General features: G+C 36.4%; 1 long non-coding RNA gene across 2 annotated transcripts in view; it reads left to right on the plus strand.

Annotated features, from left to right (window-relative positions):
* The window catches only part of LOC106028592 (uncharacterized), a 19,906-nt gene continuing 4,966 nt past the window's right edge, over positions 1–14,940 (plus strand). The window contains exons 1-3 of one of the 2 annotated variants that reach the window (XR_001202217.2): positions 1–397; positions 1,787–1,890; positions 2,769–2,934. This is a non-coding gene — a long non-coding RNA (uncharacterized LOC106028592). Of the gene's footprint in view, positions 398–1,786; positions 1,891–2,768; positions 2,935–14,940 lie in introns of those variants that run through there. The other variant, XR_001202216.3, reaches the window with a different exon arrangement.

The raw sequence follows: 14,940 nt of genomic DNA on the forward strand, positions 1-14,940 counted from the left end.
AGGTCTTATTTTAGTGTAGGCAAAAGCAAATCCAGCAACACCACTGCCTCTCCCACTGGCCAGAAGTTTGGGGCAAGGGAGAGTGACCCTTTAGAGCACAGACCTCTGAGATGGTTTGAATATGAAGTGTGTCCTAAAGTGTTATATGCTGAGGGGCCTCATCCCAAATGCAGCAATATTCAGAGGCAGAGCTTAGAGAGGTAGTTGGATCATGAGGAAACTAACTTCTTCAATGGGTTAATGCACCCATAACTTCATGGCCCTAAGGGATGTTAGGTGGAGAGCCTAGGGGAAGGAAGTAGGTCTCTGCAGTGAGCCTTTAATGGTCAGAGCCTGTCCCCAGCTCTTTCTTCTCTCTGGGCCTTCCTTGTCCTCCCTGCTTCCTGGCTGCCATGAGGTGAGTATCCTCACTCTGCTGTCCCCTTCTGTCATGTCTTTTGCCCTGGAGGACCCAATCATGTACCACAACTGTGAGTCAAAATAAACCTTTCCTCCATCAAGTTGTTTTTCGGAAGTATTTGGTCACAGGAATGAAAAGCTGATTAACATACTTTACATGCAATGGTCCCTATGTTTGTGCTGCCTTAACTAATTTATATGGCTGAATTTAAGAAGCTTCATAGACATAGCAATAGGGATCTAATGAAATAGAACAAAATGGTTAAAACCAAGTTTCAAAACTGGCTTAAAAGAAACATAACTGGATTGGGGATTTAGTTCAGTGATGCCATGTCTGCCTGGCAAGTGTGAGGTCCTGAGTTTGATTCCTTAGTACAAAATAATAATAATAATAAAATAAAAACTAAACATAACTACAATATTTGCTCCTGAATTGGAGAAGCAATGGTAAAGTGCATTATCAAGACAACTCAAGAAATTTGAGTATGGCTTATATAAAGTTGTAAAACTATTTCATCAATGTAACATTTCCTGAATTTGATCATTTTAGTGTGCTTAAGATGTCTCTATTCTTAGGAGATAGATGTGGAAGTATTTAGGAGTAAAATAGTGGTTTTCTGTAGTTAAACATACAGTCCAGAAGTCAGAAGTGAAGACAAAGAGATGTTCCCTTCTCCCTCATATATACAATTTTCTTTGAGGGGGAGGCACAGTTGATAACAGCCAGAAAAAATGCTTTGTGTTTTTTCTATCCTTTACACTTATTGAAGTTTGTTCTATGGCCTAGCACAAAGCTATTCTATCCCAGAGAATGTCCCCCATGCATTTGAGAGCTTGTTTGGAGATTCCCTTGTTGACCTTTTGCCTTGTTTTACCAATTAGAGTGGAGTATTGACACTTCCAACTATTATGATTGCATTTCTTTATTTTAGTCTTGTTATTTTGTACATTTTGGTGCTCTGATGTTAGAGTAGTTAATGGAAAAAATTTGCCAACTTCTCTGTAGGGTTTATTAAATATCTCCTTAATTCATCACAGCCTCCTTTCAAACAGTACTATTATACCATTTCAGGTATATTGTAAAAGACTGCATTCTATTTTTGTCCTCACCCTTTGTGCTATTTGTTGCCTTTACTTTTACGTTTTACATAAGTAATAAGCCCCAAAATACCTTTTTAGTTTTTAAGGCAGTGTTATAGTTTAGATCTAGAACGGCCCCCAAAAGTCTCATGTTGGGGGCAAAGTTAGAAAGCGATTGGGATACTGAGGGCATTATATTCATTACTGCATTGATTCATTGATGAGTTCACAGCTAAAATGTGCTGTTAGATGTTGGAAGAGGCATGTCATGGTGGCTTGCCTTTTGAGAACGTATCTCTCTTCCCAGCTCCTCCTTTCTCCCTCTGCTTCCTGGCTGCCATGAGGTGAGCAGCTTTCCTCTACCATATTTCTGCCTTGGAGACCATGAAGCATGAACTGAATACTCTGACTGTAAGCCAAATTAAACTTCTCCTCCTTTAAATTGGGGCTGCCAGGTATTGTGGCCCCATAACAGGAAAGCTGACTAAAACAGACAGGGTCTTATTACATAGGTCAGGCTAGCCTTAAACTCACTGGCCCATGCTGGCCTCGAATTCATGATCCTCCTGTCTCAGCATCACAAGTGCTAGAATTACAGGTGTGCACCATCATGCCCACCTTATTATTATTTTTGCCTTAAGTGATCAATTATCTCTTAAATATATTTATTTATATAATATTTTTTGAGACAGAGTCTCACTGTGTAGTTCAGACTGGCCTTGAACTTAAAGTGATCCTTCTGCCTCAGCCTCCCAAGTGCTGTGTTTACAAGTGTCCACCACCATGCCTGGCTTTATAAAGACACTTTTTGAATAAGAAAAATGTATATCTTCCCATATGTTCATTTGGGGGCTTCATAATTCCTTTACATAGATTCATATTTCTATTTATTTATTCATTTATTTATTGGTACCAGGGATCAAACTCACGACCTTGCACCTGCCAGGCAGGTGCTTACACCACTGAGCTAAATGCCCAGACCTCATGTTTCTTTTACTATTTTCCTTATGTCTTGTTTTTTGTTGATTCTAGGAATTTAATCCTGTATTTTTAAATTTGTAGATTTCTGTACAAGATAGTAACTATATTTTCAAAAAGAAAAAAAATTAACATTTGGAAGTTCTCCCCTGCAGGAGGAGGGGCTTGTCAGAAGGAACAGAGCTGGCTCCCACACAGGTGGTGAGTCAGGTGCAGACAGCTCAGCAATTTGGGTTTCAGTTTTTCTCACAGCACTTAATAATAACATTTCCATTCTCCTTTTGTTGTGTGTTTGATTTTTTTTTTTTTAGAAAGGGGAGAAGGCAGAGGAAGAGAAATAAAACCAGATAAATATGCCAAGAATCACGTTCCACAAGATCTAAAAACAGAACCGTAGTTCTTGTCAACACATATGAATCCTGGATAAATGTTTTTTCCAATTTTCAACACCAATAAAGATTTTTGTAAAACCCATAACCATCAAAACACTCATGTTCCAGATGGAATCACCTCCTTCCCTTTTGCTTTCCATCACTTTTCATAAGATAAAAAGGTGTAATCTGTCCTTGGGAGCAGTAATAGTAATAAGGAGCTCTTCTGGTATTTGTATTATAGTCAAATAGGCCAAAATTAGGCCAGATTCTTCTGCCTAACAAAGAATTGCCAAGTGTATACCTTATAGGGCAACATCTGGACATGGACTATAAACTGCAGTATGTATGACATTCTTCTGGCAGCTGTAACCCTTGAGGACTTATCAGGAAATACAGACCTCCATCATTTACTTCAAAGGGCTAGAAATATGGTGTCCAAGAAAAGACAGAAATGTGCCAACTAAAGGCTACGTATGTAGATTTCATAGTAACACAAGGGGAACATTAACAGAGCACTAAATGGAAATAGTCTGTCCATGGCCCTCTTCCAATTCTAACTACTTGGTACCAGACAAGAGAGTACTTGGGGGCAATGGGATTCTGTCAAATCTGCATCCCAAATTTATCATTTATTGTTAAGCCCTTATATGAAGCTACAAAAGGGAGAGCCCAGCCTCAGGAAAGCTAATCAACAAAAAACATTTAAGCAAATCACAGAATCCCTGACTTGGGCTCCACCCTTAGGACTCAGAAATACCTAAGCCTTTTTCCCACATGTCTAGGAATGTAAGGATATGGCCATAGGGTTCTTAACACATGCCATGGAATCCTGCCATTACGTGGTGCCCTACTTTTCAAAAACACTGGACTCTGTGTTCCAAGGATGGTCTCCATTATTCAAGACAATTGCTGCCACTGCCCTACTAATGTAGGAGGCTAACTAGCTCACTCTGGGAAAACAATTGATTATTAACATATCACATTTGGATGTAAATTTAATGGACCAAAGGAGACACCACTAGTTGGAAAATCTAAAGATGACTTGTTATCAGAGCATCTATACAAAAACCCACATATAACACTGGAAACAGTGAAAAATTTCAACAAGTTACTTTGCTCCACTCAATACTTGTCAAAGTTCGTCAGTTTCTAAGATGTGTTTGTCACTATTGTCAATTACAGTACTTCATCAGGAATGTCACAATTGATGTAATCATTCTATGATAATACTGATTGTCTGGGGTCATATCCATCACAATAGTCTACTATCAAAGGACTGGGCTCCACATTGGAAAAAGCAATTTCTCTTCCACATTAAATTGGGAAGATGGTATCTTCATGCAGAGACAAAGAACATGAATCAAATACTGGCAAGACATCTTTGAGGAATAGTCATTGCCTAGGAAAGCCTCAATACTAATCATAAAGCTATTTACCATAAAGTAATATACAAGTATCAACCCAGAAAACAAGTTAAAATAAACAGAATAGAAAATTACAAGATGCATGAGCCAAATACAAGCCAGAATTCCAACCCACAAATGACAAGTCCAGGGGAAAATGAGGTAGAGGAAATCAAAAGTCAACAACCTATATTTTCTGGAATAACAGATACAGAAGTAACAAAAAAAGAACCAGATGAATGAGGCTATAGAGAAATTTATCTCTCAGATAAAAAAAGGAATGGCAATCAAAACAATGTATTTTCTCAATGAATCTAGACTAGACATAGGAAAACAGAAGAGCTTAGGAAAATATGAAAACATAAATGTCCAACTAGAAAAGAATTGGAATCTGTGAGACACTTTCAAAGGAGATTGGAAATTCCATTGACTGTATACAGAACAGACTGAATAAAGGTGAGGACAGAATGTCAGATTCAGAAGGCAGGATTGCAGCTAGTGACTATGAAAGAAATATATCTTAAAAACACTAAGGGATCAGGAAAAATAAACTGCTATAAGATCTTGCAAAGAAGTAAAAGTTCAACTGAAGTTAATAAGAAAGTTTGAGACAACATGAATGCCACACATAAAAGCCAAAGAAAACAAACAAAACAAAACATTATTCACACAAGCAATGGCAGAAAATTTCTGAATCATTGAAATCCAAATAACTGTTGCATATGGAACTCCAATTAGCTGTTACCATTATAAAATTACACCAAGGCATATACTAATCTGGATTCCAGAAATTCAGCACAATTATAGAGTATTAAAACCTGTCAAAGAGGGGCTGGGGTGCTGGGGATTTAGCTCAGCGGCATAAGCGCTTGCCTTGCAAGCATGTGGTCGTGAGTTCCATCTGCAGTACCGATAAAAAAAAAAACAAAGAAAACTGTCAAAGAAAAGAAGCAAATCATACATATATGAAACCCTTCACAATCAAGGCAGACTTCTTAACACAAACTCTTAAGTCAAGAGCACTTGCAGTGAAGTATTTTACATTCAGAAGGAAAACAGCCTTCAATCAGATTTATATACTGTGCAAAATTCTCTTTCAAAATCACTGGAGAAGTAAGATGTTTCCACAATAAAAAACAACTCAAGAATTTCATGACCCCCAAACCAGCTCTCCAAAAATTCTGAATGATGTTTTAGAGAGAGATAATGAGAATTCCAAGAACAGAAAAATAAAAAAAATCCACCAAGCAGAGAAAAAATATTAAAATGAGGGGAAAGAAAAAAAATGAACAAGAAAATAAAATGAAAAGAATTGGTCAACAGATATCAGCTTTAACCATCAATGTAAATGATCTCAATTCACCAGTCAAAATAAAAACATTGGCTGAAGATACCCAACAATATGCTGCCTCAATAAACACATTTAACTCAAAAAGTTTGCTAGATAACTCCACTGACTGGGTTAACATGGCCCTAATCAAAGTAGACATGATACTATACGAGACATTTAAAGAGGCTTTGGTACTGCACCTTTCTCCTGTTGCTTTTGTTATAGTTCACTGCCATGAACAGTTGACCCTCTGCCATGTACCAGCTTGCCTTATATACAGTCAATTATGGACTGAAACCTCTACAAATTGTGAGGTAATACACATTTCCCCTTTTAAATTTGGATGTCTTGAATTTTGTCTCAGTAATGAGAAACGTAGCTAAGACAGTGATCATTGTGCATATCTAAATTGTATTAGTAAACAATGATAAAATTATCTCAAATTATATCAGGACATGTTTGTCAAGTACAGGGATTTATCATCCACAGAGAATACACATTCCTAGTAAATATTGTTATCATATATTTTGATACAGATAGTGTAACAGATATCATTTATCTTACATGGAATCTTTAGCAACATGAACAACCTGGGCTACAAACTAACAGTGGCAGGCTATGTTCAGTGGAAACATTTTCATAATTCAGGACCTGCAAGCGACTCTCATTTCCTTTTTAAAAATTATTTTAAAGAGGATAAAACCAAACCACACCAAAAGAAAGCACAGAACAAAGAATTTCAGAAAATGACAGCAGGAAATTAACAGTGTCTATATAATGTCTTGTTTTCTTCAAAACAGTTGTCCATTCCTTCACACACAATAAGTCTATATACACCAAAATAGTATAAAAACAATCAAAACACAAGATTGAGAGCCTTAATGACTTTCAAAACAGACACTAGGAAATCAATAATGGCTACCATAATGTGACTTTTTTTCTTCAAGCTAGCTGTACATGTGTTCAAACATATTAAATCAAATAATTGAAAACAGACTAAGACCAATCAAAATCAAGAATAAAAGCATTATTGACATTCAAATCAAAGTGATAAAAAATCATCAGTGGCTACCATGGTGGCTCATTTTCATTGTTTTTCATTTTCGTTTGTAGTTTTTCATACTACCACACATAAAATCAAATCTTATAAAACCTTTAGGTGAAGTTCTAGGCATATATAAGCCTATATATGTATAACTATCCTTTTTATATTAGAGGGAAAAAGAACACAACAAATAAATATCTATATCTAAGAGCCCAAAACAATAACAATGTAGGCTTTCAAAACAAGGTGGTAGAAAAATAACAATTTATGTTGTTTTGCCTAATTTTCTTCATAAGTCTTATTTAATTATCAGATATAGTCATGCAAAATTGATCTAATCTTATGGATGTTATTCTGTTTTGTTCAAAGAACTAACAGAATTAGTAGTACAACATTCTTGGTAATCTTAAGTGTATATATATACAAATTTATATCTTATTTCATTTCTCTTGTTTCTTTTCTCCTTTTCCCTGTCTGTGTTATTTTTGCCACTTTGAGCAGCTTCTTACCCTTTCACAATATTCACTGAAGATTTTCTATCTTATTTACTCTTTCACTTTATTACATTAGGGAGACAATACTGTATTTACACATGTGAGCTGGATTTATTTCACTTACAAGTATGGTCTCAAGTAGCATCCATTTACATACCAAAGGCTAAGTGTCATCTTTAGCTGAGTAGTATACTCAGTTTTGTATTTTTTTGTTCCAAGAACTTATGGAATTTATAGCACCATCATCTTAACTATCATGTTTATTTATATAAATTTAGATTTTTTTCTTTTCTCTTTTTTTTCTTTTTCCACCTTTTCCCTGAGATATTATTTTCTTTCCATTTTGACAAGGTTTGTATCTCTTCACAGTATTTATTGAGGATTTTGTATTCTATGTACACTTACCATTTCTTACACTAGAGTAACAATACAGTATTTACACATGTGAGTTTGATTTGTTTTGCTTATGAGTATGGTCTCAAATTGCATCAATTTGTTTATAAAAATCTCAATGTGGTCATTCTTTGTAGCTGAGTAGTACTTCATTGCATAAAAATATCACGTCTATTTATTCATTCCTCAGTTGATGAGCATGTGGGTTGTTTCCAATATTTAGCTATTACAAATTGTGCTGCTATAAACATGCATGCACATGTATCACTGTGATATGATGCTTTCAGTTCTTCTGGGAATATGCCCTGAAGTGCAAATACGTGGATCAAATGGATCTCCAATCTCAGATTTTTGAGGAGCCTCCACATTGATTTCCACAGTGGTTGCACCAGTCGACATTTCTATGAAAACTGCGGAGAGTTCCTCTTTCCCCACAGCCTCTCCAGCATTTGTTATTAGTGGTTTTCTTGATCCTACTTATTTTTTTCTGGGATGAGATGGAATCTTAGTGTGGTTTTAATTTGCCTTTCTCTAATGACCATCTGAAAAGTGTATATTCATCTCAGATGCCCATTTTGGATTAGGTCTTTGAATATAGGGGGCCTGATTTTTTTAATCCTTTATATGTTCTAGAGAGAAGTCCTTTGTCTGATGGACAGGTGACTAATAATTTTTCCCAAATTGTAGTTTTTCTTTTCACTATGCTGAGGATTTCTTTCAATATGCAAAAACTCTTTAATAAGTCTTGATCCCAGGTATTGATTCTGGGAAATATTTCCCCTGTGGTTTGATTATTGTTCATGAATTCGCTACTTAACCCTATGTCTTCAAGATTTCTACCTACTTTGTCTCCCAACATGTTTAGTGTTTGTTTTAATATCTAGATCTTTGACCCTTTTAGACTTTAGTTTAGTACATGGTGATAAACATGGATCTAGTTATAGTTTTCAGCATATGAAGAGCCAGTACTTCCACCATCATTTATTAAAGAGTCTATCTTTCTTCCAGTGAATGTGTTTGGTCCCTCTATCAAAGATAAGATGGCTGAGTGTTTTTGTAGTGGTTTTATATTCTAATCTGTTCCATTGATCATTAGGTCTGTTTTTATTCCAGTACAATGCTGATTTTATTAGAGCAGTTTTGTAATTTCAAATCAGGGATTGTGATGCCTCCTTCCTTGCTTTGTTGATTAGAATTGTCTTTGTTATTTTAGGTCTTTTCTAGTTCCAGATGAATTTTAGGAATGATTTCTCTAGATCTAGGTATGTTAATGGTATTTTGATTTGGATTGCATTGCATGTGTATAACAATTTTGGGACAATGGCCATTTTCACAATGCTTTTTCTTTCTATCCATGAACAAGGAATGTTTTTCCATTTTCTGAGATCCTCTTCAATTTCTTTATTCAGAGTACTTTAATTTTCCCTGACTAGATGCTTTAATTTCTTTGTTAGATTTATTCTTAAGTGTTTCATTTTTTTTTGAATACTACATGAAGGGTATGGTTTCTCTTATTTCTCTCTCAGTGACTTTGTTGTTGGAGTATAGGAATGCTTTTGATTTTTGAGTATTGCCTTTTTATTCAAATACATTACTGAATTTTGTTATTACATCTATAAGTATTTCAATGGTGTTTTAGGGGTCTTCCCTATAGAATACTATGCCATCTGCACATAAAAATAGTTTAAACTCTTTCTTTCCTCTCTTTATTGCTTTTATTTCTCTCTTGTCTAACTGTTCTGCTTAATATTTCCAGCATTATATTGAACAGGAGTAGTGATAATGGACATCTTTGTCTTGTTCCTGAGTTTAGATGGAAAGCTTTAGTTTTTGACCATTTAATATGATGGTGGTTTGCTTATGATAGATTGGTTTTATCAGATTGAGGTAAAGATCATCTATGCCAATTTTCCATAGGGTTCTTATTATGAATGAATGATGGGCTTTATCAATAGCTATTTCTGCATCTATTGAGATGATCATGGGATTCTTATCTTTGGCTATATTGATATGATGTATTATGCTTATTGATTTGTGTATGTTAAACCATACTTGCATTCCTGGGATGAATTCCAATTGGTCATGATGTATAATCCTCTTGAAGACTTGCTTCTGTTTGCAAGTATTTTATTGAGGATTTTGCATTTATGTTCATTAGGGAGTTGGCTTGTGGTTCATTTTTTGATTGGGTCTTTATTATGCTTGCTATTAGGGTAATATTTGTTTCCAGGGATGAGTTGATGTGGGCTTTTCTTTTTTTTTTTTTTGGTCTTTTTCCTTTTTATCAGTACGGGGGATCGAACTCATGACTGCCTGCTTCCAAGGCAGGCGCTTATGCCACTGAGCTAAGATGTGGGCTTTTCTTTGTTGGTAAGCTTCTAGTTACATTTTCATTTCCAGTAACTGAAATTGGGTTATTCAGCAGTTTTATATCTTCTTGATTTTGTTTGTTAATTCATATGTTTCTAGGAATATGTCCATTTCTTCTGTGTTATCAAACCTATGAGGTAGAGGTTTTCAAAGTAGGTATTAATGATACTCTGTATTTCCACAGGAAATCTGTAGAGATTTCACCCTTTTCATTCCTTACTGCCTGAATTTGAATTTTCTTCTCTCCCTTTTTAACATAAGTTTGCCAAAGTGTTTATTGGTTTTATTTATTCTTTCTTTTTTTATTTTAAAGAGGGTAAATTTTATTTTATTTTATTTTTTTATTTTATTTTTTTGTCTTTTTCATCGGTACCGGGAATCAAACTCACGACTGCCTGCTTTCAAGGCAGGCGCTTATGCCGCTGAGCTAAACCCCCAGCCCCCAATTTTTTTTTATTTTAAAGAGGGTAAAAATTAAACAGAACAAAACAGATCATAAGGAAAGAGTTTTAAGAAATACAGATTTCAAAGCAAGACCGCTGGAGATCTTCACTGTCTATCATATTGTCTCTTGTTTTCTTCCAAATAGTTGTCCTCATCTTCACACACAGTGAATACATACTGAACAATATAGTACTAGATTAATCAGCGCATGATGATGAAGGCATTTTAGGTCTTCAAGACCAAACAATAGGGAAGTCAACAATGGCTGCCATAATGTCTCTTGTTCTCTTTGAAATAGCTGTCCGTATCTTTACCTATGTTGACATTAAACATAAGAGACTAGACTAATATCACTCTGGACAGTGAATAATAGTATGCTAGATTTTATATCATAATGCTACAGAATTAGCACTAGGCATCTTAGTGTCTCTTCTTCTTCAGAGCATCTGTTCATTACATCATGCATTATATAATCTGGTCCTATAAACTGTTTAGAAATTCTCCACATGTGTGAATCTCTACATGTATACCTATCCTTTCTGTATTATAGGGAAAAACAGATCAAAACAAGACTACAAACAAATTTTTAGAAAAACATGAAATGAAAAAGACATATAAAACCACAATATTAGGTGATCTACAGTAGTTACTATGCTTTTTCTTATTTTCCATAGAATTATCTACATCATCAGATGTAATATAATTGAACATAGCATTACATAGCAATTTTAATAAAAACACAACATTGGAGACATGGGCTTCAAAAGCAGTTAATAATCAAAGTGGAATGGGTATCTTATTACATCTTGTCATCTTCAGAATAGTTGCCTCTACTCTTACACTAGGTACTATCAAGCATAACAAATTCGAATAAAATCAGTCAAGACAAAACAGTGGTCTAACAAACCTGCTTCAAATAAGATCAATCATAGTAAGATAATGTAAGTAATATAGGGTTTCAGTTTAAGTTAATAGGGAATTGAGGATATTTACCATAGTATATCTTACTCTTTGGGATAGCTGTCTGTGCCCCCAAATCTAGTATGAATAGACAGACCAGAACAAAATAAAATCAAACTAAACAGATAAGACTAATGTGGCTTTTAAATCCTGATACACTATCAACAATGTCCTCTGCTTTCCTTTTTTAGACAATTCCTCTCCTTTCCCTTTCTCAGGGTGCTTTGTATATTTTGGGTCCCACTAACTCCTTTAGTTTTTAGATTGGGGGCAACCCATTATCTAAGTTGTGTTGAATCTTTTTACCCCTGAGCTTGAGCTAGAGCTGTATTCCTTTACTTAACTAAAGCCACAAAGTTTTCCTTCCTTATAGCTGAGTAGTTCTCCACTGCAAAGTGTCATGACTTTCCAACCTATCTGCAGCTGCTAGACATGTTGTCCCTATTTCTCTCTGGTTCCCTGTCACATAGAGCATTGTTTTCTCATCTTTGACTTTAGTTTATTAACTCTCTTGCAGGTTAAGTATATTTCCTATTCAGATCATCTCAATGGATCCTGCCTCCTAATCTATTCTGCCTGTGTTTCTTTTTGTTAAGTGTATCAAGGCTATTTTAGAGATTATAGCCACCTTCTCTGCCTCATCTCTGCTATTCTATTTTTCTGCTATTATTTGTTCACTTTTCTCCTTCATTCCACTGTCTGCCCCATTCATTGAGGCCTCTCTGTCACTGTTGCTGGAATCCTGGTATTTTTTTTTTTCTCTCTCTTTCTAGAATGTCCTTCAGTATTTTTTGTAGTGTTGGATTGGTGGCCACGAACTCCCACAGTTCCTCCTTGGCTTGGAAACACCTTGTTTCTCCATTAATTTTGACAGACAGTTTTTCAGGGTACATCAATCTGGGCTGAAGGTTATTTTCTTTCAGGGCTTGGACTACTTCACTCTAGGCTCTTCTTGATTTGATAGTTTGTGTTGAGAAGTCTGTCGTTATTTTGATGGATCTTCCTTTACAGGTGATCTGTTTCTTCTCTCTGACCGCTTTTAATATTCTGTTCTTGTGGTGAATTTCTGGGATCTTTATTATATGTCTGGGTGTGGATCTGTTTTGGTTTTAGTTGGCTGGAGTTCTATATGCCTTCTTTATCTGGATATCATTTCTTTTTCCCATGCTTGGGAAGTTTTCCTTAATTACTTCTGTGAATAGCCTTTGTAATTCATTTGTGGTTACTCCTGCTTCTTCGCTCATATTTTTTATTAAGTTATAGATCCTCTTGTCTTCTAGCCTTTGAATTGTTATTTCCTGGTTCCTTATTATTTTTAAGAGGTGTTTTCTTTTACAATCACACATTGCAAATCTATCTTCGAGTTTTGAAAGGCTAACTTTAGTTTGTCAAGGCATTTTGCCAGCTTTCAATGGGAGTTTTTTAATTTCCTGGTAATCTCTTTAGAGCTGTTTCATGTATTCTAGATTTTGTTTATATTCTTCACCAAAGGTTTCTTTTCCTTTTCTGGGTTCCTCTATTCTTCCATCTGTGTGTGTGGTTTTTTTTGTTTGTTTGTTTGTTTCTTTTTTTTTTGTCTTTTTCATTTTTATGGGTACCAGGGATCGAACTCATGACTGCCTCCTTGCAAGGCAGGTGCTTATGCCGCTGAGCTAAATCCCCAGCCGCGTGTCTTCTTGAGTGGCTTACATTTCTTTTATTAATCTTTTTATATCTTGCCTCAGTTGGATTAGAATTTCAGTTTCAAGTTCGTCTTGAGATCATGAGGGTATTTAAGGACTTAAGGTCATGAAGGTATTTCTTTATGCCTGCTGACGTTGCATGATTGCTGCCCTGGATCTCTTCTGTATTTACTTCTCCTGGACTTACTTTTCCAGGGTCAGCAGCTGGGTTTTTTCTTGTTTCTTTCTCCTTGTCATGTTTCTGGTTTCTTTCAGACAGGTGTGTGGTGCAGGTCTCAGGCCCTTTCCATATTGCCTACAGTTTTTCTGAAGTGTGCTGGCTGAGGGTTTGCTGCCTTCTCCAGTTTGCTGTTATCTGAGGTACACACAGGGACTGTGGGTTGGCCCCACTCCTCTGAGCCAGTCAATCGGTGAGTGCCTTCACATGTTAAGTCTGTGCTGTGCGGATGTCACAGGTTTGGGACAGTTCTATCCCCCTGAACAGGGGTGTGGCTCAGTCCAACCAGGTCCCACCAGTCCGCTTTTGGCTAGGGGTGGCTGACTGACACCACCATAGCACCAGACTCAGGCCTATCCTGCCCAGCTCCAATATGGCTTCCAGCTGGCCACACCCACCACAGGACCCAATTTCCAGCACTCACTGCTAATTAATGCAGTTTTCCACCATGGCTCCACTCTACACTGCACAGTGTCCCCCTTCCAAGAGCCTCGACTTATCAACTCCCATTTTCGGCAGCTGTGGCTTCAGCACAACCTTGAATTGTCTGACCCCATGGTATGCCCAGCACAGCGCAGGACCGGTTTCAAATGAGGACCTCAGGCTCCAGCCCTCCACCCACGTTTTCCCTTCAGTGTCCTCCTAGGTTGCAAGAATCTCTCTCCCCTTGTATGACCCTCTCCATGTTGTCAAATTCCAGCCTCTGAGCTGTTTTTCCTGGAGAGACTCTCCACACAGCTACCTATCAAGCCGCCATCTTCCATTTCTTTGCTAATTGCACAAGACCTTAAATCAAAGTACAAACACATATATGGTGAAAACCCTCTCTTCCTCCCTGTACATCTCATGTCCTTTGATTTTGCTTACAGGTTATACCATGCACTAATTTTTAGTTTTGGTTTCTTTCATTTGAAACAGGGTCTTGCTATGTAGCCCAGGCTCGCGTTTGAACTTGCAGTGATTCTCTTGCCTCAGTTTCCCAAGTGCTGGCATTACAGGTATCACTGACTGGCCATGTAGTTTTTTTTTTTTTTTTTGTCTTTTTCTTTTTATCGGTACCGGGGATCAAACTCACGACCGCCTGCTTGCAAGGCAGGTGCTTATGCCACTGAGCTAAACCTCTCCCCCCAGCCCCCATGTAGTAATTTTTATTATTTCAAAATAAACGATTCAATCACTTCATTTGTGGCTTCTAGGTCTTGGTAATGTTTCTGACTCCACCATTGTTTAAAAATAGTAACATTAAAACTCCTCTGTAAGGGCCAGAGACATAGCTCAGCAGCACAGCACCTGCCTAGCAAATGTGAGGTCATAAGCTTGATTCCCAGTACAAAAAAGTTTAAAAATTTTTTAAAAATACAAATAAAACTCCTCTATGATTTTTAGGACTATTTTATTTCATTTTTTGTACCAGGAATTGAACTTACAATCTTACACTTACTGGGCAAGTGCTTGAGGCACTTAGTTAAATCCCCAGCCTAAGCATTTATTTTTAATTTTATATTAGGATTTTTGATCCTTCAGACATAAGGTATCAAGTATGGATCTAACATCTTGCACCATGTGTTGAATTATCTGTCTTTTTACTCCTGGTTTAAAGGTCATTTTTTTTACACACTAAATTCCTGCATATATTAACATTTGGGAGGCAAGCAGGTGAGCTTATCAGAAAGAATACCACAAAGTTCTTAGAGAAAGAAGAGTGAGAGAAACAGGGCAGGAATTGTACAACTTTCCCTTTTCACCTTAGCTGATCTAGTGAATGTATATG

The sequence above is a fragment of the Cavia porcellus genome, unplaced genomic scaffold, assembly GCF_034190915.1.
Source record: "Cavia porcellus strain 051 isolate PalLab524CR breed Dunkin Hartley unplaced genomic scaffold, mCavPor4.1 scaffold_20, whole genome shotgun sequence".
NCBI lineage: Eukaryota > Metazoa > Chordata > Mammalia > Rodentia > Caviidae > Cavia > Cavia porcellus.